This window comes from Vicia villosa, linkage group LG2 (assembly GCF_029867415.1).
Source record: "Vicia villosa cultivar HV-30 ecotype Madison, WI linkage group LG2, Vvil1.0, whole genome shotgun sequence".
NCBI lineage: Eukaryota > Viridiplantae > Streptophyta > Magnoliopsida > Fabales > Fabaceae > Vicia > Vicia villosa.
Window position 1 is genome coordinate 101,782,046 of NC_081181.1, and position 22,704 is coordinate 101,804,749.

Genomic DNA, 22,704 nt, shown 5'->3' on the forward strand with positions numbered 1-22,704 from the left:
GTAGTCCCCCCACTACGTTCCTAAAGGCCAAGATGGGTTAGAGGTGACTAAAGGTCCTTGAGCTCCGACGCACCCAAAGATACATGCATAAACCTCTCTCATGCAAAAGAGGTACACAATAACCAGTGGAGGCCTAACTCAAGTGCGAACTTCATTTTGACCAACCCCAAGCATGCACAAGGGGGGTCTCCATGACTATGCCGCTCCTATCTTAAGGTGCACTCGAATCCGGGTGTAGGATTCATCTTCCATTCGATACCCAAAACAACCTTGAAAAATAAAACAAACAAACAAACAATTATTGAAGTGATCCTAAACTTTAAGGTAACCCCTCTTTTATTCGAAAGCATCCCCAGCAGAGTCGCCAGTTCTGTAATACGGTGAACTGACTTTTTAATAATGAAAATGTTGCGGTAAGCAAGAGTCGCCACCGACTTTTATTTTATCCAATTTTAGGAAAGGCTAAAAGAACAGGAAAAGACCTTTTAAAAAGATTTTGAGTTCGGGGGGTAAGTTATACAAAGGGAAGGTGTAAGGCACCCTTTGCATCCATGGTTATCCATGGGCTCTTAATTGCTTAGCTCACTTTGTTTGTTTGATTTGTTTGAAAAGAGCAGTGTGTAAAAAGTAAAAACTTTGTCCAAGGACTTTAGCTTGTAAATAAGCGTAGCCTTGTTTTGAAAGTATTTGAAATTGAGTTGGAAAAGTATTTTTAATTTGAATTTGAAAAGAGCGAGCAATTAGTAGCAACTACCCTAAGTTTGAAAATTCGTTCTTTTAGCTTTTCGAGGCGAAAGGATCTATCCATGCTATAAAGGGCAGGAAGTCTTTCAATTGGATGTTTAAGGGTCATCGAGTAATCGTTCGCCATAAGACTGTCCCATGCCATAAAGAGGGCATGTAGTCTAAGGGAAGGATATAATAGTCATTAATCTTTTTAGGCATCATGCGAGGATACCTTAGCAATTGGGACAATCATCATGTTTTTACCGAGGCAGCTTCGAGGGGCAGAATTGATGATAATGAACTTAGGGCAACATTTTGTTTTGCTTTAGGTATCCTCGGAATCGAGGGACTTTGACTATTTAGTACACTTAAAGGCAACAAGGCAACAGGCAACAAAGGCAACCAGAGGGATTACCCTAAAGGTGTGTGGGTGCAACAATCACGTGGTTGTATTCGAATATTTTATCTTGTTAGTGATCTAACGTTTGATTAATTAATCTTGTCACTCCCTACATTACTAACCACACAATAAGAATATTATAATATAATTTAAGTGCCTTCAAGGCCAAACAATACAACCAGTAAACAGTTACATAATAGTGGGGGAAGGGAATAAGAAACCAGCGGATCCCTTAAAAGGGTTTGACATAAGTAATAATAAACGAAGAAAAATATCAAGGTTAAGGTTTAGGGTTACCAATATCCGTAGCTTTGGCAACTCGACGAACCTTTAGCTTCGATTAATGAAGGTTGATGGGCAGAGTTTTGCCTTGAGCATGAGAAGCATTGACCCTGACCATTGGAGAATTGACAAAGGAAAAGAAAGCAGTGAGTGTAGGAGAGATTCATGGGCATTTGAAAATAGATCCTAACTGGCAAAATAAAAATTAAAATAATATTAAAACGAAATAAATAAATAACAAAGGTTTAGAAACTTAGCTTCTTGATTGGCATGGCGCGTAGTCGGAAGAATCTTGATTAACCTTGATTGATCTGGGACTGCAGACCCTGAAATGTTAGATTAATCCACGCATGCATAAGCTGTGAATGTCTGCAAAATTGTCCAATGCTCACGATGATAGTACCTCACACAAACAAGAAAATGTTAGTAACAATAGATATACAAATTGTCGAATATTTACAAGTTACATACTCAACCTAATTAAAATATAGAGGAAATATTTTGGTGTTTTTTATTTGTGAATTAATAATAAAAAAAATTATGTTAATTAACCTAAGTAAATGATTAATCTAATTACATATCTTACCTAAAAATTAATTTGATCAATCTAACTAACCAAATCTTTTTTTTGTATTTGTAATATTGAAAAATAAAATCTAAATCACCATTTTTTTTTAATTTTTAATAAGAGACTAATGAGATAGTTTTTATTGGAAATGAATAAGAAAAAATGCAACAGCATGTGGAGATACACACCCCTGTTCTTTTGACGTCACTTTTCATGAAAAGAAAATTAGAAAGATAGATAAATAAAACAATAGTAAAAAAAAAGGAAATTGAAGCAATTTTCTAAAACCACTTTTCCCAAATTCATGCTTTCTCGCTCACGCTGCGGTATCGACACAAACCACACATATCCTTTTTCCTTTATTTTTCTTAGAACAAGCAAATTGGTAATGATTCAAACAAAGCCATTAGAAAACAAATATTAACAAATAGCATCAGAACCCAAACCAAATGAAATCAATAGCAGAAACGGCATCAAGACTTACCAGCGATGAATCAACGGCGGTGGATGTGACCGGATCTAGCAGTCGGAGGCGTTTCCGATTTTGTGCTGTGCGCTCGTTTGTAGTATAACGGCATGACTATGGCGGTTCAAATCTGGATCGGGTGGGATTTGTTTTGAGTCTTCTTTCTCCAACCTGTGTTTTATTACTGCTGAAATCACATGGGAACAACAACAATAGCATGATTAGATAGTATCAATGAAAAACAAAAAAAAGTTATGGATCAATTGTTTATCGAAGCTGCGGATTAGCGATAAGATGTCGACACTGCAGATGTTGTTGTTGTGCGTGTAGCTGCTGGTGTCGGTATCGGTATCGTAAATGTTTGTTTTCGGATTCCTCAACAAGATGGTTGTACTGATAAAAGTAAAGAAAAAACAAAGACGACATACTATATTATTTTGTTACAGGTTATTGTAAGTTTATGAGTTTTGTGATGTCATGGTATTGACATGGAGGTTATTGGATGATGATTTTGTACAGGTTGTTATTGTTAACAATGAGATTTACTGTGCGAAGAACAAATTAATCGTCGTGTGCTATACGTGTGAGGGGCTGGCATAAGGGTTGAGACAAAAAATCTCTCCCAAATAAGGTCTTCGTTGTTGTTATATATACAAAAAAAAAATTAGGTTAAAAATGCATGAACCAAAACTAATTGAAATAATTCAAAGGCCCAAAATTATCTGATTAGAGACTTATGACTATATTTAATCAATTAAAAAAAAGTGTAAAATCTTTTTCAATCTTTTTATATTTTAATTTTTTTTTTTGTGTATTTTTATGAATAAAAATGAAAAACTTAAAAAATTAATGCTTAAATAGTAAAAACGAAAATTGAATATTAAAATAATAAAAATGCAATTTTTGTGATTTTTAAATAAATAAAAATGAAATTAGAACTAAAATAAAAAACGAATAAAACGGAGAAAAGTTAGAAATGGGGATCGAGCCCGGGACCTCTCACTCTTGTACCATTTAACCCCAATTCCTTACCAACTGTGTTATGCCACTTATTCGAAATAATACGACATTTGCAAATATATGCGGGCAAATTTTGGGGTATGACAAATAGTATAGTACAAAAACTAGTGGGGAAACAAAACTAATAATAATTTACTTGTTACCAGTACAGTCTGAATCCCTGGACTCTGCGCCTGCAAAATTTAATTCTGTACCAATTGCGTCAGTACTATTTATCTGCAAATAAATCTCAAATAAATAGCGTGTGTGAAGTGATAAACAGTATTTGGCGTTTGTGTAAGAATAAATTCAACAGCGAACCAAAATACCGAATAAGAAAAATTATAAAAACTGAGTATTCATAAAATCAGGATATTTATGAAATAAAATCCAAGATTATAAGAAACTCCCAATTTTTAGACAGAAGTCTATTGCCTTCTTTCTGAAAAAGATGCGGGCAAATTTTGGGGTATAACAATGATCAAAGAAAATATATACCACACCCTTTTCATTAGCCACTTAGAATCAGCAAAAAACCAGTAAATTTAGTGATAGGTCGACCTGTCCATTTGTGTAGGTCGACCTATTGCAATTCTGCACTTGTTTGGGAAACAAACGTGACACATGCGTCGACCTATGAGGTCGGCGTGCGCATACCCGATATTTCCTCAAATGTCTATGCGTCGACCTGTAGGGTCGGCTTGCGCATTCCCGAGATTTCCTCAATGTTCCATGCGTCGACCTGGCTAGAAGTCGGCGTATTCCACTACCTGCACCTCGCGCCCTCTCAGCTACACCCCAATTCAATAGCCTTCTTGAGGGCTTTTGATTTAGTCTGTGAACATCTTAAGATCGGAGCTGTAACACCCCAATTTTAGTAATTAGTTATATATATATATTATTAATTAATTATTTGATGTTGTGAATAATTGAATTTTATTTAAATTAATTGATGTGTGCTATGTGACGGGTTGAATAGAGAACTGTAGAATTATAGTTAGTTTTGGTGTCGGTTAGAAAATAATTATTTTATTAGTGATAATTATATAGAAATAATATAAGATAATTGGTCTTAATAGTGAGAATGTGAAGACTAAATATGGGGGTACGATGAGTAAGCTCATTAGTTACTAGAATTAGTTATTATAAGGCTTTTATATAAAAAGAGAAAAATAGAGTTAGTAAGAGAGAAAGGAGGAGAAAAGAGACAAACTTAGAGAAAAAGAAAAGGGAGAAAGAGAAGAAGAAAACCTAAGGAAAAAATTTACTTCATCCAAAATTTACGTTGTTGAATTAATTTTGTAGGTTGAATGTATATGTGTTATTATGAAGTAATTTAGAGATAAGTAGCGAGTTGGTTCATATATAGTTAAAAATAAGGGTAATGCTAACTTGTGCCCCAAGGGCACAAGTTAACGAGGGAGTACACACCTTTAGGAGGGGGTCAACGAGGGAGCACTTTTAACTTGAGACACACCTTTACGAGAGACACACCACTTCTCCACCTAAAACCTTAAGGTGATAGGTGTGTGGGTTCAACACTCCCCCTCAAGTGTGAGTCTTACACAACATGAGGAAGCAATTGATTCTTAACACTCCCCCTCAAGTGTGAGTCTTACACAATACTCCCCCTCATGTGGAAGCTCTCTCTTCCACATACACTTGTACCACCGTTGACACTCAATGGAACACCTTCTACCCACTACATGCGAGAAGTGTTTCGATACAAGTGAGCTGGTCCCTATCTCGAAACCAAAGGCTCGTGATACCACTATTGGAGGAAACTCGAGGGGGGTCAACGAGGGAGAACTTTACTTGGGACACACTTTGTGAGAGGCACACTGCATCTCCACCTAAAACCTTAAGGTAATAGGTGTGTGGGTTCAACACTCCCCCTCAAGTGTGAGTCTTACACAACATGAGGAAGCACTTGATTCTCAACAGAAAGAATATTTTGGAACTTGTGCATTGATTTTAATGAAAGTATAAAATTAATTTCTTTATTGTATTTTTCAAAATAAAATTTTTAAAAGTAGGTTTCTTAACTTGTGCCATTGGGGCAAAAGTTAGCATTACCAAAAAATAATAAGTAATTAAATGTAGAGAGAGAAAACTAATACTCATTAATTTTAACCATTAGATTGAGAAGAATTAACGGTTAAGAGCATCTTTAGCACATGATGCTTTATGATAAAATTCTTTATAGTTCACGTTAATTATAAGGAACTTGCAATGCATTAAGTATGACATGGCATTAAATGAACTAAAACTTCGTTTCCACCATCTATTGAAGCAACATAAGCTATTCAATTCAAACATGAAATATTATTATTATTTTATATCATTAAATATATTGATAACAAAATCCAACGACATTAAACCAACGGCTATAAAGTTTTTGAAACTTAACGGCTATATTAACATTATTTTACGTCTCTATAAATATTATAGTAGTAATTACTATTTTTTTTACACATAACTTTACCTTCTAAATTTTTTCTTCTTTTATTTTTCAATCATATTTAATTTATCAAATGGATCCCAACCAATGGAATCCTTATTATAATTATTTACAAACCCCCACCGGTGACAATTTTCAAAATTTTCAAATGTGTCCATGCCCATCGCTCCCTATTGGTGAAGGTTCTCAAAATCTCCAACCTTTTATGTTTCAATCACCACCATTATCTACCGGCAACGATTCTCAATATCCCCGACCTTTTATGTTTCAACCACCACCAACCAATATCACTAGCCAATGCGCGCATTCATTGGGTACCAATGACGTTGTAGAGTCTCCTAACGTTGAATCAGAATCATCAAATGGATCCACTACAGATTCTCAAGTGCTAGTGTTCTCCATTCAGGATGGTCTAGAAAATATTACTTTTACTGAAGAAAGTGAACAATCCGAGACCGACGTCATGGAAGAGGAACTTAAACGTTTTGTACAAGTACGTCATCAACGTTTCACAATGGAGCATGCGTGGAGGCTATTGAAGGATGAACCTAAATGGAAGGGGAAAGAAATTAACAACTCTTCAAAGATATCCTCTTCTGGGACATACTCATCGACATCTAATTCATAAAATCTCATAGATTGTTTAGAATACAACAGCGCATTTCAGACCGACCGTCCAACAGAACAAAAGGCGGAAAAAAGAAAGGGCAAGGAAAAAGCATCTCCATCTACAACACCCATAGTGGATTTGACTGGCATGGAAAATGCCTCGGAAAAGAAATTAGCTATTTATGGTAAAGTAGCTGAAGCAAGGTTGGCAGAGAGCATACCCGTGTTGTATGAAATTCTCATGAAGGACAAATCAACAATGGATGATGAGCAACATCGAGAGCATGAAGAAATTTGTCAAAGTATCAAGGAGAAGTACTTTAAGAGAAGTTAGGTGTATTATTATTATTGTTGTTGTTGTTTAGGTTTTAACATGTATTTCATATTATTGTAATTTTTTCTAAATAATTGTAATTTTAATTTTGTATCTATGTTTCAAATTAGTTGTAAAAAACTGGCCGTTGTAAAATTAGCTGTTGTAAAAAACTAGTCGTTATTAAAAACTAGCCGTTGTAAAAAACTAGCCTATATACGCCGAACATGTTCTCCCATTTTATCATCATTATCATATCTTCCATGGATCCAAATATTGAGTGGGATAACATATGGAATGAAGTCGTAAATGATTGTCTTAATGACAACACCGAGGAAGGTGTGGAGAACAATTCAAAAGGTTAAAAGGATGAAGAACTTCAAAAGGTTAAAAGTGGAGAATTTCAAAAAGGCTAAAGGTGGAGAATTTTCAAAAATGTTAAAGGTGTGGAGAATTTCAAGAGGTTAAAGGTGCGAAGAATTGCAAAAGGTTAAAGGTGTGGAGAATCTCCAAAGGTTAAAGGTGTGGAGAATTTCAAGAGGTTAAAGGTGCGAATTGCAAAAGGTTAAAGATGTGGAGAACTTCGAAAAATCAAAAGGCGCGAAGAATTTCAAAAAAGCCAAACCGGAGCAAGATGCACAGCAAATGGAAAAGGCATCCTCACACTTTGCAATCTCGAACAAATCTCTCTCCTAACTATGATCTTCAAAATTCAAAAACATGGATTGGGAAGTCGCGCTAACATCACACCCTACAACATTAGCAAGCTATATACGCTTTGGTTATCAACAACCTATCATCGGGGCATCATGCAAATATACATAAGTCATGCATTACATACATTAGTTAATACATTACATCTCATGCATCGAAACACCTAGACAATTCAAAAGGACAAAGGGTACCAAGGGATTGGTTCAGGACCTAATGGTCTAGAAGGAGACTGAAACCTGAAGTTACGCTTCTACGCATAAGCATTACTAGTTGGCATGAACATAGTCATTGCATGGTCTAAACAAACTCAATGGATTATAAGGAGATAAAATCTGGGGATCATCATATTAGCATTCGCATTAGCATATACATACTAACTAGCCTGCACATATAGGAATTTATCTATACATGTGACATTTACATTACACATAAAGACGTTTCATACATCGCATTGTACAAACAACAGGATCACATGCATACACATAGTTCATATGTATTTACAAAATAATCTTTTACACAGGTGATCTTGCTAGCACTATAGCAAGTAAATCTTTTATGCAGGTAAGTTTGCTAGAACTATAGCAAATGATCCCTATTGGTGCAGGTAAGTTTGCTAGAACTATAGCAAATGATTCCTTTGGTGCAGGTAAGTTTGTCAGAACTATGGCAAGTGATCCCTATTGGTGCAGGTGAGCTTGTCAGAACTATGGCAAGTGATCCCTATTGGTGCATGTAAGATTGTCAGAGCTATGGCGAGTGATCCCGTTGGTGCAGGTAAGTTGCTAGAACTATAGCAAATGATTCCTTTGGTGCAGGTAAGCTTGTAAGAACCATGGCAAGCGATTCCTTTGGTGCAGGTAAGCTTGTCAGAACCATGGCAAGTGATCCCTTTGGTGCAGGTAAGCTTGCTAGAACCATAACAAGTGACTCCTTTACGCAGGTAAACTTGTTAGAACCATAACAAGTGATTCCTCTCTCATCCAGGATAACTACGAAGACTTACTGGAACTATAGTAAGTGGGTTACACCAACTACGAAGACTTACAAGAACTATAGTAAGTGGGTTATTTACAAACTACGAGAGCTTGCTAGCACTACAGCAAGTTGATTATCTTCTACACAACAAACTGCGAGCCTTCGCTATTGATAGCTACGTTTGTTCATCACGTTAGTCCCTCGGCAGTGATCTCCTTCAAAACTACAAAGGGTTTTACAAAGGGTTTTACAAAGGGCTTTACAAAAGGGTTTTACGATAAGTATCTACAAAGGGTTTTACAACAGGGTTTTACAAAGGGTTCCTCAATTGGGTTTATTCATCACGTTAGTCCCTCGGCAGTGATCTCCTTCAAAACTACAAAAGGGTTTTACGATAGGGATCTGCAAAGGGTTCCTCAATTGGGTTCCTCAATTGGGTTTCTTCTCACGTAATTCCTTCGGCAGTGATCTCTTTCAAAACTTCACCGGTAAAAAACAAGGGTTTTATTTTTATTTTCCAAAGTTACTAACATACTTCAACTATCATAGCTAATAGTCATGCATCATTCAATTACATACCTCATTCATAGTGCATATACATACGTTGCTCTCATTTATTTTGAGAAGCTCACTGCATCATACATTACATGCATCATAACATTGCATCAAGCTAGTTTTACAATTCAGGATGGGATTCATGCTAACAAGAAATATTATTATCATAATCTCATCCCGTTGGTTGTGATCTCTTGCAAATGGCATCTCTAAGCCTATTCCTCATAATACCCTGGCTAGCACCAGCAAATGCAAATTTCAGGGTACTTCAGTGTTCAATCATCTTCTACCTTTAGATCACGATAGGCAGACGTGCCTATCTGACTCTTCAGGTTTAAGAAGATTGAACAGGGGCAGCTGTCATACCCCAAAATTTGCCCACCACATTTTTCATACTCAAGCTCATTTGAATATTCAAGGCTCAAGGGTTAATCTAAGGCATTCTCCTAATCAGAGGGTCCTCAAGTTAGGGTTTTGGATTTGCTAAGGAGAAAGGATGTATCAAGGACTCCAATGGGTTTCATATGGTTTATCAGGTTTCAAACTATCTCCATGTCAAAAGTCAAGCTTCAATTCCAAGGATTGCTTATTCAATTGCTTAGATGATCCACAGTCGACTAGGTTGACATAAAAGTCAACTGTGGTCAAAGTACAGTCAAAACTCCTGATTTTTTGTCAACATCAACATTTTTATGTTATACTCATAATTTGATCAAGGGACTATCATGATTTGTCAAGAAGAGCTCAAAAATTAACAAAGTTCATAGTTTCTAAATCAGGGTTTTAAAGGAGAAAGTCAACTGAACTTTGACCAGACATAACTTTCACATGGAGTATCAACAATTTTCTAACCAAAGCCTATTTTGAAGGAAATTGAATTCTCGACAACTTTGTCTCTCACATGCCAAGGCCATAAATGCTTCATTTAAGAGATATGGTTCAAAACATTACAGGTCCTTCTTGGAGCTCGCAAAAAGCAATTTTTTTCTCAAAAGCCATGTCATCAAGAATAAATCTCCAAATGCAAAATATGTTCCAAAGTGGCTTGTAGAGGACATCTTGTGCTTTCCAAAAAGTCCTAGAACTCTTCCATACCTTAAAAATTAAGGGAGATATGCCTTGTCAAAGTTGGTCAATTTTGGGTAAAATACATGAAGCAAATAAAGGCCAAAATTGATTTTCTTACAAATGGGCCTAACTTTTTATGACCCGATTTCGTTCCTAAAGCCATCAAGGAGCTATATGTCCAATTCCATGATTAATTGATTTTATTTGAGATTTTATTGGATTTTTTTTATTATTCATTAAAATATGATTTAAATCAAATGATTAGAGGAAAATATGAAAAGATTTGATTATGGTTTGGTTTCCAATCAGAATTACTAACTAAAAGGCACATATTGAATGCAAAATTTGTGTAAGGCATGATTGGCATGAGATTGAATTCAAAAAACCACTTTTAGGAAGATTTGGAATCAAATTTGTATCAAAAATCAATCTATGGATTTATCAAGATTGCATCCATATTTGGTACCCTAATGGAGTCTCCTATATATGTGTAACAACTCCTAGGCCTGAGGGATAAAATTTTGGCGACAGAAAACCTTATTCAAACAACAAAAAAGTCGTGAACCAAGAGAGGGAGCAGAAGAATTTTGAGACCGACTCAAGTCAAGCCAAGCGTCGTAATCGATTCATTGAAGCTTAAGGACGTAACTGAATGATCACCATTGGTCTGGACGCACGCAAACGAATCCTAATATTCACGTTTTTTGCCTCAAAATTTTTTAAGTCGAGTACGATCATATACACATCATAAATCAATTTTGGATACATGATCGTGTTTAGAATGTTGTTTAAGATCTCCCTGTGCCGTTTGATTTGAGTTTTGTTGCAGGTTTCGTGAATCACCATGGCTAGGTTTCACAAGTTATGAAATTAGGGTTTTCGATTAGGGATGATTTTAAGCCAAATCAATGAGCCCAATGGATTCGTAAGGTTTTCTATAGTTAATCTGAGTTATTTTTGTGTATTTATTGACACTAATTTGCAGTTTTGATCATGACCATGCTATAGCTATGCTGAAAAAACCGTAGGTAAAAGTATGTCTATTTCCAGAAAGTTAAAACGAGGAAGAAGGTGTAATGGCGCGCGTGTTTCCCTTTTGAAATTCTTGTTTTTTGTATATATTATTATTATTCACGTTGATCCTACTAACAACGTGGTCGAAGTGATACAGTGGCAAGGGGCGTTTCTTGAATCCTTCGTGTGAAAGGGCAGATCCCTGCCTCTTGCATTATTTTTTGAGATATTTCCTTGTTTAATCCTGCATGAAGATCCAGCACACATGACTTAAGGATGACCACCATACATCCTCATCTCCCAACCATCAGATTGCCTGCCAGCCTGATCCAACGTTGCTAGAGGCACAGGTGTATCATGAACCTCCAAGAGACGCCCACACAGGAGTAGCACCCAGGTTCCTTTATTATTATTTTTTATTTATTTGTTTTATATTATTTATATAATTAGGTCATTTATATTAATTATTCTTATTATATATAATTTGATTTTTAAAAATTGAATTAATAATATAATTAGTATTAGGATTTATTTATTATTCGTTTCGATCGAATTAATCGGTCGTGATGGTTAATAATTAATTATTTAATTAATTAAATAATGTAAATTCAAATAAGGCTTATTTTGCTAAAGGGTTTTAACCGATTCTATTGGTTACGATGAGTAGCATATTTTTATCAATTTGTTATTTATTTTAATCAAATCTATTGATTACGAGGAGTAACGATAATTAATAATCTAATTTAAAATACATCTATTTGCTAATGGTGATAATCGAATCTATCGATTAGAATAATTAGCCATTCTTTATTAAATTTGTTAATCATGACGATTAAACCTATTAATCATCGCGATTAATAGAACATACTATAATCAGGGTTGTACGCCATTCAAAACACATCTCTTTCACAAAACTACGGATTTTCAAAACTGCGATAAGGTAATTCAAAATACCTTGCAAATTGCGGATTTCAAAACTACGATAAGGTAATTCAAAATACCTTCAAACAACCTCATATTAATTCTAAGGCGTACAACCCTGCCCCGAACTACGTAGACTCTGATCCTCCATAAGGAGGTACGTAGGCACTTGGCAACAAGGCGAGTCCCCTTCCCCAAAATCTCACTTTTCACCCTATTCATTTCCTTAGGTATAAACCTTAACACTTTTAGCCATAAACTTTTGCCTTAAACTCAAAACCTTAGGAAAGGGTTAAGGGTGCCTAATACCTCCCCTTGATTTGAATATAATAACTTATCCAGAATTATCTTAACTGCGTAGGGTTTCCTATTCGCCCTGGTAGAATAGGTGGCGACTCTAAATCTAATTTTTAGGGCAGGTTGCTACACATACGGATCACCAGCTGACAGTGTGGATGACTATGTTTGCATTGGTGAAAGGAGCACTTAGTCAGGTTTGTAATGGGCGTGTGCACAATATTTGGTTCTAAATACATGAGAAGGCCAAACAATGAAGATATTACACATCTACTACAAATTAACGCACACGCGTATTTCCAGGTATGTTGGGTTCAATTGATTGTATGCATTGGGAATGGAAAATTTTTCCTGTTGCATGGAAAGGTCAATTTTCTAGAGGTGATCATGGCAAACCCACAATCATGCTTGAAGTTGTGGCATCTCAAGACTTGTGGATTTGGCATGAAAATTTTGGCACTGCGGGTTCTAACAGTGACATTAATGTGTTAAACACGTCTGATGTGTTTAATGATGTTTTAAATGGAAAAGCTCCTGCAGTGCAATACACGGTGAATCAGGCCATATATCATATGGGTTACTACCTAGCAGATGGCATTTATCCTGAGTGGGAAACATTTGTCAAGACCATCCCTATGCCGCAAGGAGAAAAGAGAAAGTTATTTGCCCAACGACAAGAATCAGCACGAAAGGATGTTGAACGAGCATTTGGAGTGCTTCAAGCCTGATTCGCTATTGTACATGGTCCAGCACGTGCATATGGCATGTGAATACAGTGAAACACATAATGTTAGCATGTATCATATTGCATAACATGATTGTTGAAGATGAGCGAGACACATATGCTGGTAATTTTGATTACGACCACATTGATAATAATTTCTCCACAGATGAAGTACCTACTGGTCCAGATCCTAATTTGACAATATTGTTTGAAAGGATAACACATGTTCATCAAAGACAAAATCATCACCAACTTCAAGCAGACTTGGTGGAGCATATCTGGGAGAAATTTGGTCATGAGAATAATGAAAGTTAGTTTTTGTCTTATTTTATATTTCGATTAAAATGTAATTTGATGCTTAGTGTCATGTATTAATTTATATTCCTATGAAAATGTAATTTTTTTTTATGTATTGTTATTGTGCATTTTGTATCATTTTAAATTTTATAATATTATATATTTATTAATATTTTTTGTCAAAAATATAATTTTTACTTCTCTATCTTTTAATTAAAATAATTAAATTAATGTTAACTTGAATCAAAATTAATTACAAATAAAAAATGTAAAATGTGAGATCAGTTTTGGTTCTTTATAAACAACCACCATTAAAATAAAAACTACTCAAATCAACTATACATTTTTTAAATCATACAAATCACTTTGGCCCCACAAAAAGTGTTTTAGTTTACCCACTTAATTTACTTCCACTAAAGATGCTCTAAGATATGGAGTAAGTCTTGATAACTTACTCTTAGAGTAAGAATATATGATGTGTGTGTGTGTCCGGCTCTGCCCTGTGCAGGAGCAAGAGGCTCTGTAATACAGGTCTCAAATTTTTGAAAAGTCCAATTTTTTTAAGATTAATATTAATAAATATATAAATTGATATAAAAAAATGTTATAATAAAAATTCAATACAATCAAAAAATGAGATTGATCAAAGTCCAAATAATTATAATTAAATTTGTTTTACTAATATATAATTATATTTTATATGTGCCATTTTTATTTATTATAATTGTAATTTTTTTTAAATTTTGACCTATTTTTTAAATTAGAACGAGACCTTCTGTCTGATATATATATATATATATATATATATATATATATATATATATATACACACACTGTAGCATCAAATAACTAGCATGTTTCAATTTGCCAACACATACAAATTTTATTAGTATAGTTAATAATAAAAATAATAATTATAGTAATATTAATGATTTAATATTATTAATATAATTTTTAGGAGTTTTAAGTTAAAGATAAATATTTGGATTAATTGACTAACTTAAGTTATTTTCAATTATGTTAGAGTTATCAATAATATTGCAAAAGTTACTTGCGAGTTGTTTAGAGTTAAATATAGTGAGCCGGAGAATTAAAATTGAAGGTATTTAACCCTTTAGAATTGTTTTATAATATTATTTGAATCAGACCATTATATCAATTAAGTTCATAAAAGTTATCATTATAGGTAAGAGTTGTCAGTAGAGTATTTTTGAGCATGTAAAGATTGTTATAATTGTTTAGAGTTCTTTGGAAACTCTGTTGTATTATAATTATAAATATATTTATAACCACTTCTGTTGAGATATTTTCAACTTATAAAAAAATGTTGGATTGCAATGATACTTGTGTACTACTTGTTGTGTATTGTGATAATGTTTTGGTGCAGGAGTACTATGAATATGAATTGTATGTGAATAATTCACGAGTATGTGGTTGTATGTGCAATTGTGTGATAATTCAAGTGTGTTGAATTATGGTTGATATGCATGAATTTTAAGATTGGTGAATAGTCTTAATTGCATATGGTTGTTGTAATTGCACATACATCATTTAGTCAAGAAGCGATGTTTGTGAATACAAGATTACACTCAAAGATGTTTTTGATTTATGGCAAACTCAAATGAGCATTCAAACAACAAGGAGGAATTTGATCACTCATGAAAGCACAAGGTGATCCACTATGCATATAAGTCGACTCAACACAAGCTGGACATGAAAAATGCAGAAAATCAGCAGTTAGGTCGACCTACTGTCAATCTAGGTCGACCTAAAATGAAGGAAAATCCATATACCTCTGCTAGGTCGACTCACAGACCATTTAGGTCGACTCAAAATGAAGAAATCTTCACATCAGTCTGCTAGGTCGACCTACATGGCAACTAGGTCGACCTAATCTGTGAAAATGTCCCCAGAATGCATCAGAAGAGGATTCTGGTCGACCTACTCCTTCAACAGGTCGACCTAACTGGGAGAAAAATTCTGCAAGCTCTGTTAGGTCGACCTAAGCACTACAAGTGGTCGACCTAACTGATCAAGAAAGTTCAAAAATCAGTTTTTCTTGGTTCTAACTGTTATGCAATCATATATATTGCTCAAGGGTAATTATTCAAGCAACACCAACGACTGAAAGATACACAAACGCTTCTCATCTTCGTTCTTCATCATCTCCAACACAATTACACATAATCATTCTTGCGTTGCGGGTTAGTGATGAGTTCGATAACGTCCATGGAACGGAATTGAAGATTCCTAGTGGGTGAAGGTTTGTGGGGTTTGTTGGTGAATAAAATCTGCGGGTTTTGTCCTCCACGACGGGTGGTTCTTGGGGGTTTTTATCAAGAGGCGTTCATTGAGGATTCGGCTGAGTGTAACGATTGAGGAACGGGGAGTTCAAGGAATCAAGACACTGCAGAAGGGAATCAAAGTGAAGCTCTTGGATAACCTTGATCTGGCTCAAGATTAAGGGGGAAGAAGATTCAAAGGATCGACATAATTGGTTTATCGTTTATCGCTTTGTTATCTTCTTTGTATATACTACTTTCAACATTAATGAAAGATTACCCAATTTCAATTTGGAATTGGGGGCAGACGTAGTCGTAGCGAGGACGATCGACGAACTGCCTAAACAAATATCGTGTTCTTGTCGCTTTTACTTTCTCTTTTACTTTCTGTTCATAATTGGTTATAAGTGTAAAATTGATCAACGATTCGAGTGTTAAAATTGTGAATTAAAGTTCTGCACAAACATCACAATTCACCACAACTTGAATCACTATCAATTTGAACCTATCACCAAGTGTTTGTGTTTTTGCTTAATCCAATCTTACTGCATTGCAAATCAAAGTTGTCAATCTAGAAGTTAATTGGATTTCAGTTGTTAAACGTATTGGTTAGCTATCATATTACTTCACCATCAATTCCACTTACTATTTGGTTTTGAAACACATACGACCTTTGCAATAGCGGTCCAGAATAGACGCAAGTCGATTCAGAACCGCTTTCGCTCAAGTCTGTAGAAAAATCTGTAAAAACTTAGTGAGATCTATTCACCCCCCCCTCTAGATCTATAGGCCAGCGTCTAACAATGTTCGTTAGTTCCGTGGGAACTAGTGACTTGTCTTAAACCTATAGAGGGATTTGAATCTTAGAGAACGAGCTTTTATGTGTTATTGGTCTAGAGGGCAGACCCGATAAACCAAAAAAATATAACAGGTGATTGGTACCACATGCATGAGTATTGCATTGTCTTGCATTGAGTCACATTGTGGTTATGTGAAATTGTAGAATTGTGTGAATTGTGTGAAAAGAATGTATTTTATGAAATTGTGAATTGTGATTATATTCTTGAAAATAGTATTATAATTGAGTGATGATATATATGTGAAATATATGAAGTATGACGAATTCATATTTGTGGATGTATGTTATTCGTTATATATTATTATATAATTTCTATAATGATGTGAATTCTCACCCTTCTGTTGTTGGAATGATGTTTTATAACAGCATCGCTCAGGTACCGAAGATTAGAGTTACTTCTAGTTCGATTGGAGCTGGAGAATCTATTATTTATTTATTTTAGTATTTTTGGGTTTGAGTTGTACTCTGATTATGTAACACTAGGGAACGTCCTTGATTCATGTTTTGAGAGATACAATTGTATACTCTATTTATTTTTTTCATTGGATATGAATTTTATGGTGACGTGGCTTTTATGCCTAAATTGATTTAATGAATGAAGTTTATTTGAGACTTAAATACTTTGAGGTTATTCAAAATAAAGTGATTCTGCTGCGACATGCTTATGTGAAGTGATATGAAAAGCATGAATTTAATTTAGTGTTATTTGAGCATAACAGGTGTTTATGATTTTTGAATTATGCGTGACATCCTTGTTTTAAGAAGCATGATTAATTTACTCTGATTTATGTTATAATTTCCGCGGGGTTTGGAAGGGTGTTACAGGAGCTACTCTGCCCCTCTTCTTCTGTTGCTTTCATCTCCAAAGGGGCATTGTGGTGGTCGGTACACATGGGTTTCTCTGAAGCAGCCGAGGAAGCTTTTCAAGGCATTCTCGGAGTCCGTTCCGGGGTTCAAGGATATGTACTATTTTATTAAGCCCATCTCGTATAGGACCCTCCTCAACACCTTCTGCCCGGATTACATATACAGGCCAGATGGACGACCCGAACAAAACGATCAGGGGAATCCGAGGAAGAAACTCGTTTATAGGTTCAACTTTAGTTAGGTTGGTCGACACTTTGTGGATGGCACATACGCCTATACTATGAAACCGAGCATGCTAGAGGCGGATGACTTGGCCAGCTACGAGAAGCTCTTGGCTTAAATCGAGGGGTTGAGCATCATGCAGCGTGTGGCTAGGGGCGGTCGTCTTCTGGTCGACCTGAGAGGGAACCCTCTGGTTGAGCCTATTTTGATCAGCGTCAATGAGCTCATCGAGTGCAAGACGTTCGAGGATATTCGGGATTATTTAGGTAGCCAAGTTATTTTAGTCATCTTTAGACGTGCGTTTATTTTTTCCTTGTTTGCTGACCCTTCTTTATTTTTTGTTTCAGGCAAGCTTCTCCCCAGACAACGACCTCCAGGCTGAAGCGCCCATGTACTGAGAACTTGGTTGACCTGACGAATGAGCCCTAAAAAGGAAAATATATGTTGCCTTCGGTATTCCATAACCCAAAGATTTTCGAGAGGTCCTCTTTGGAAATGGATCGGGCAAAGTCTTTGCATCTAGAGGAAATGGACCGTCCGGAGAGGAGACAATTGTTTGCCCAAAAATAATAAGCCTGAAGACTTGACCCCATTTTTCTAGCAATGCCATCAAAAACCCTACTAGAGCTACATTCCTCTTTTGTATCTAGAAGAGATGTCTCTTTCCACCAAGATGAAGAAGAACGAAAACCCTTAGTCCTACCTCCACTATGAGGATATATATATATATATATATATATATATATATATATATATATATATATATATCATAATATCTCTCAAAAATCCTGAATCCCATACAAGCAACTTCCATCTCCACTTTGCGAGAAAAGAAAAATTATGCAGTAGGATATCCCTTACTCCTACCCAACCTTCTACTCTTAGACTTAGAGACATCATCCTCATTAACCCAGGGAGACACATTCTTCACCTCCTCCACCCCAAAGAAATCTTCTTTGTAAAGTCACAATCTTCTTTTAAACCATAACCAGTATTTTCAAAAAGGGCACTACTACAAATAATACATTTCACGACAAAGATTTCACTTCGCCGAACTAAAAATTGAGGTAAAATATGAGAACACACCATGCTTTTTTAAATACCATATATTGCCTCGATTTTTGAATATAACCAAAGAGAAAACTAATTCAGGACATGCTTCAAATCCCCACACGTGTAGTTTATATTTTTATTTCTATAAAAGTGGTGTCTTTCTTTTTATTTTATTTTTTATTTGTAAATTAAATGATATATTCTTTCGATTTCGTTAATAACTAAGAGATTTGATAATCAATTTATGTTTATAATCCAAAAATAAGCAACTTGTCACGTCAGTTTTGTTTAACAACCTTGGTGAAATTGTTTACTCTGATATATATAGCCTTGCTTGTAGCGGTCAGTTTCACTTTCCTAAAAACACATAAACTAAAACAACACTAATAAAACCCTAATGAAGAGCTCTAAAAAATGAGAGTCCTAAACACATATCATCCTCCAACTCTTGAAAAAGTAAGAACATACGAAGATGATATGTGTTTAGGGCTCTTGTTCACTTCTTCTTATTCTTCTTCACTTCTTCTTCACATATCTGATATGTCTAACATCGCTATTCATGTTACATTAATGTTGTTGTAGTTGTTGTTGTTGTTTTTTTTGTTGTTTGTTGTTCTTGTTTGTTGTTGTTGAGCCCCAAAAACTTAGAGATTTTAACCTTGTTGTTTTTTAGACCCATTAGAGGTTTAATCATGTTGTTGTTTAAACTGAGATTGATGTTTTATGTTGTTGTTTTGTTGAGATAAATTCATTATTGAGATTGATGTTATAGGTTTATTGTTGATGTTGTTGTATTTTTGTTGAGATATTATTTTTTGGAAATTTCTTTACCCACCTCCCTCTTTTCTTGGTCACCTCTGGTGAAAAACCCAAAATACCCTCACTTCGGAAATGCATTTCCGAAACGCTTATTTTTTTTCAAAATTTGTCTTATTTCGGAAATGTATTTCCGAAAATACGAAAAAAAAGGTGTTTTCGGAGATGCATTTCCGAAAACACCCTTTTTTTGGGTTTTCGGAAATGCATTTCCGAAAACACCTTTTTTTTTGGGAGGGGGTGTCTTCGGATATACACTTCCGAATTTTTTTTGGGAGGGGGTGTCTTCGGATATACACTTCCGAAATATTCCAAGACCAAATTGGTCTTGGAATGTTTCGGATATACACTTCCGAAAGAATTCAATAATTATTAAAAAATTAAAATCAAGGTGAATCAATACAATTAATAGGTATAAAATCAAGGTGAATCAATACAATTAATAGGTATAAAATTTCCTAAACAATTTTTAAGTTAAAAATTATTTTACTAACTTATATAAATCAAAAACATCTTAATTTCATAAGTAAATTTTGAATTATTTAAAATTAAATATAATATATAAATATAAATATAATATATATATATTATAAATTAAAACACTCATTGTTTTAATTTTTATAATTATTATATAGATGTATAAATATATTTATAATTAATATATAATAATTATTATATAAATATATAATAATTTTTATAAATATATAATAATTATTATAATTATTATATAAATATATAAATTAAAACACTCATTTTTTTTAATTATTTTTGTAAATATGTAGATATATAATAATTATTATAAATATAGAAATATATAAATAAAAAATTATAACTCATTTTGTAAGTGAAATTATTTTAATTAAAATTATTTTAAAATATGAATCAAAATAGAAATATATAATAATTATTATTCATAACTCATAAATTATATCAAAATATATAATTATTATTATTATTATTCATTACTCATAAATTATATCAAATTTATGATAATTGAATTAATTAATATTCTAAAATTAATTTTTGGGATTTTTTTAGATTTTTTTTTTGTTGTTTCGGAGATGCATCTCAGAATTAGTCAAAATCACAATTTTTGGGATTTTTTCGGAAATGCACTTCCGAAGTCTGGAAAAATTTAGAAAAAAAATATTCCGGAAATGCATTTTCGAAGCGGGGTAAAATGGGGTTTTCGCTGGGGGTGACCCCCATAGGGAGGTAGGTATAGAAAAAATCTATTTTTTAGTTTGTTGTTTAATGTTAGTTGTTGTTTAGATTGGGATAATGTTAATGTTGTTGTTATTTATTGTTGTTTTTAAGTTGTTGGTGTTATTTTTGTTGTTGTCTAGTTGTTATACTTAGCAAAGTTCAAAAATCGATATGCTTAACGTTTAGTTGTTGTTATTGAGTTTGAGTTTGAGACTGAGACTAAAATTATGTTTTTTGTCATTCTTTGTGCAACTCTCATTTTGTTCCTTTGAACATGTCAAGAGGACATTATAGTGACAGAAAATATAGTTGAGTTTATTATATCTAATTTCGATTGTTTGTTTCACGAATTCCTCCTTGAACATATAATCTATTAAATTGTTTTTGGAAATAATAATATGAAAATTTATGTTATATTTTAAAAATATCTTACATTAATCAATATTTTTTGAGCATTCTACATTTCATTTTTCATTTCATGTTCTTTGATGGTTAAAATCTCTAATTAATACTTCTAGTTTTCGTTCAACTTTCTTCCACGCTTGTTGAAGGAACAAGTATGGAAGAAAGTTGAAAAAAAACTAGAAGCATTGATGACTGATGAGTTGCAGAATGTTCAAAAATTATTAATTAGTATAATTTGTTCTTTAAATATAATAGTTCATATAATTATTTGTAAACCAATTAAAAAAGTTATATGTACAGCTAAGGCTATATGATACCAACAATCCACATTAAATATAATAAATTCAAGCTTGTTTTACCTATCGGTTTAATTTTAAAACCGAGTGGATATATAGGTTTTTTCGCCATTTAAAATTTTCAAAAAGAATTTCTCTGTGTATCGAACCTATGACCATTTCAACTATCTCCTCGATTATTTTAAAACTAAGAAGTAGAGTGACAAATTTTCATGTTATCATTCATTATCTTGCACGTGTAACCGATGTACAATTCACTTCGCTTTTGAGATAAGATTTTTTTTTTAATGGAACAAGAAATGAGACCACTCAATTAAGTATTGTTATATTAATGAGTCTTAGATTAATGATTAATTAGTTGTCTATGCACCTAACGACATTGCATTAAAGCAAACATGAATTGGGGCATTGCACCGGAGAGTATCTTTTTGTACCATTTTGAAATTGTGGTACACAATCTTAAAACACTGTTTGGGTGTATCAATATTGGTTGCTGTAATAGTGTCATTGAAAATCAATTTCGCTGTTGAGAAGTTCCATTCATAAAAAAAGATGTGTTATTAACTCAAACAAAGGCATGCATTATTCCAACCACTTACTTTTCATTTAAGGAGATGCCGTAAAGGGTTCTATTATTCTTTTCACTTCTTGTTTATAATCAAGCAACTTGTCTGTACAAAAACTGAAAAAACTAGCTAACACGAAATCATGATATATGGTTTCATATTAAAAGAAAAGCATTTTTTTATATAGAAATTATACATTTGTTTGACAATTGGGAAATTTAACTTTTTCTCTTGGAAATTTAAAAGGTATATATATTACTATCCGTGTTCATGAACTTGTAAGATTGAAAATGAAATTAAAATGTATAGGGTAATCAAACTTTTTTTTTGGGTATATACAATACAATTATCAAACAACAAAAATTTATTAATATACCAATTCTTTGTTTTAACTTAACTTTCTTTTTGAGGAAAGTTATAACTTAACTTATTAACTAAATTTATAATTAAAATAAATTATTTGGTACGCAAAAATTGGTTGAGTACTAGTAATAGGTATAAAAAATGATTTATAATTTATTTATTTTTATTAAATTAATATAAAAATTGACATGGTATCAAATGGTTGAATGTTAGATATACACTCCATTTAATTTTTTTAATAAAATTAAATAAATATTCGTTCATTTCAAATTAATAGAATAAGCAAGATTTTAATTTTTCAAAGAAAAAGAAGGAATGATAAATAAACTCATAATATTTGAGTTAATAATAATATAAAAAAGTAAATAGCATATATACAT

The 22,704-nt window shown here is 33.5% G+C and overlaps 1 long non-coding RNA gene across 1 annotated transcript; it reads right to left on the reverse strand.

The window, feature by feature from the left end:
• Nucleotides 1-390: 390 nt before the first annotated feature.
• On the reverse strand, nt 391-3,521 carry LOC131646540 (uncharacterized). Its single transcript, XR_009297514.1, has 2 exons — nt 2,871-3,521; nt 391-2,629 (listed from the first exon to the last, which is right to left on the reverse strand). It is a non-coding gene; the product is annotated as an uncharacterized LOC131646540 (long non-coding RNA).
• Nucleotides 3,522-22,704: the final 19,183 nt, after the last annotated feature.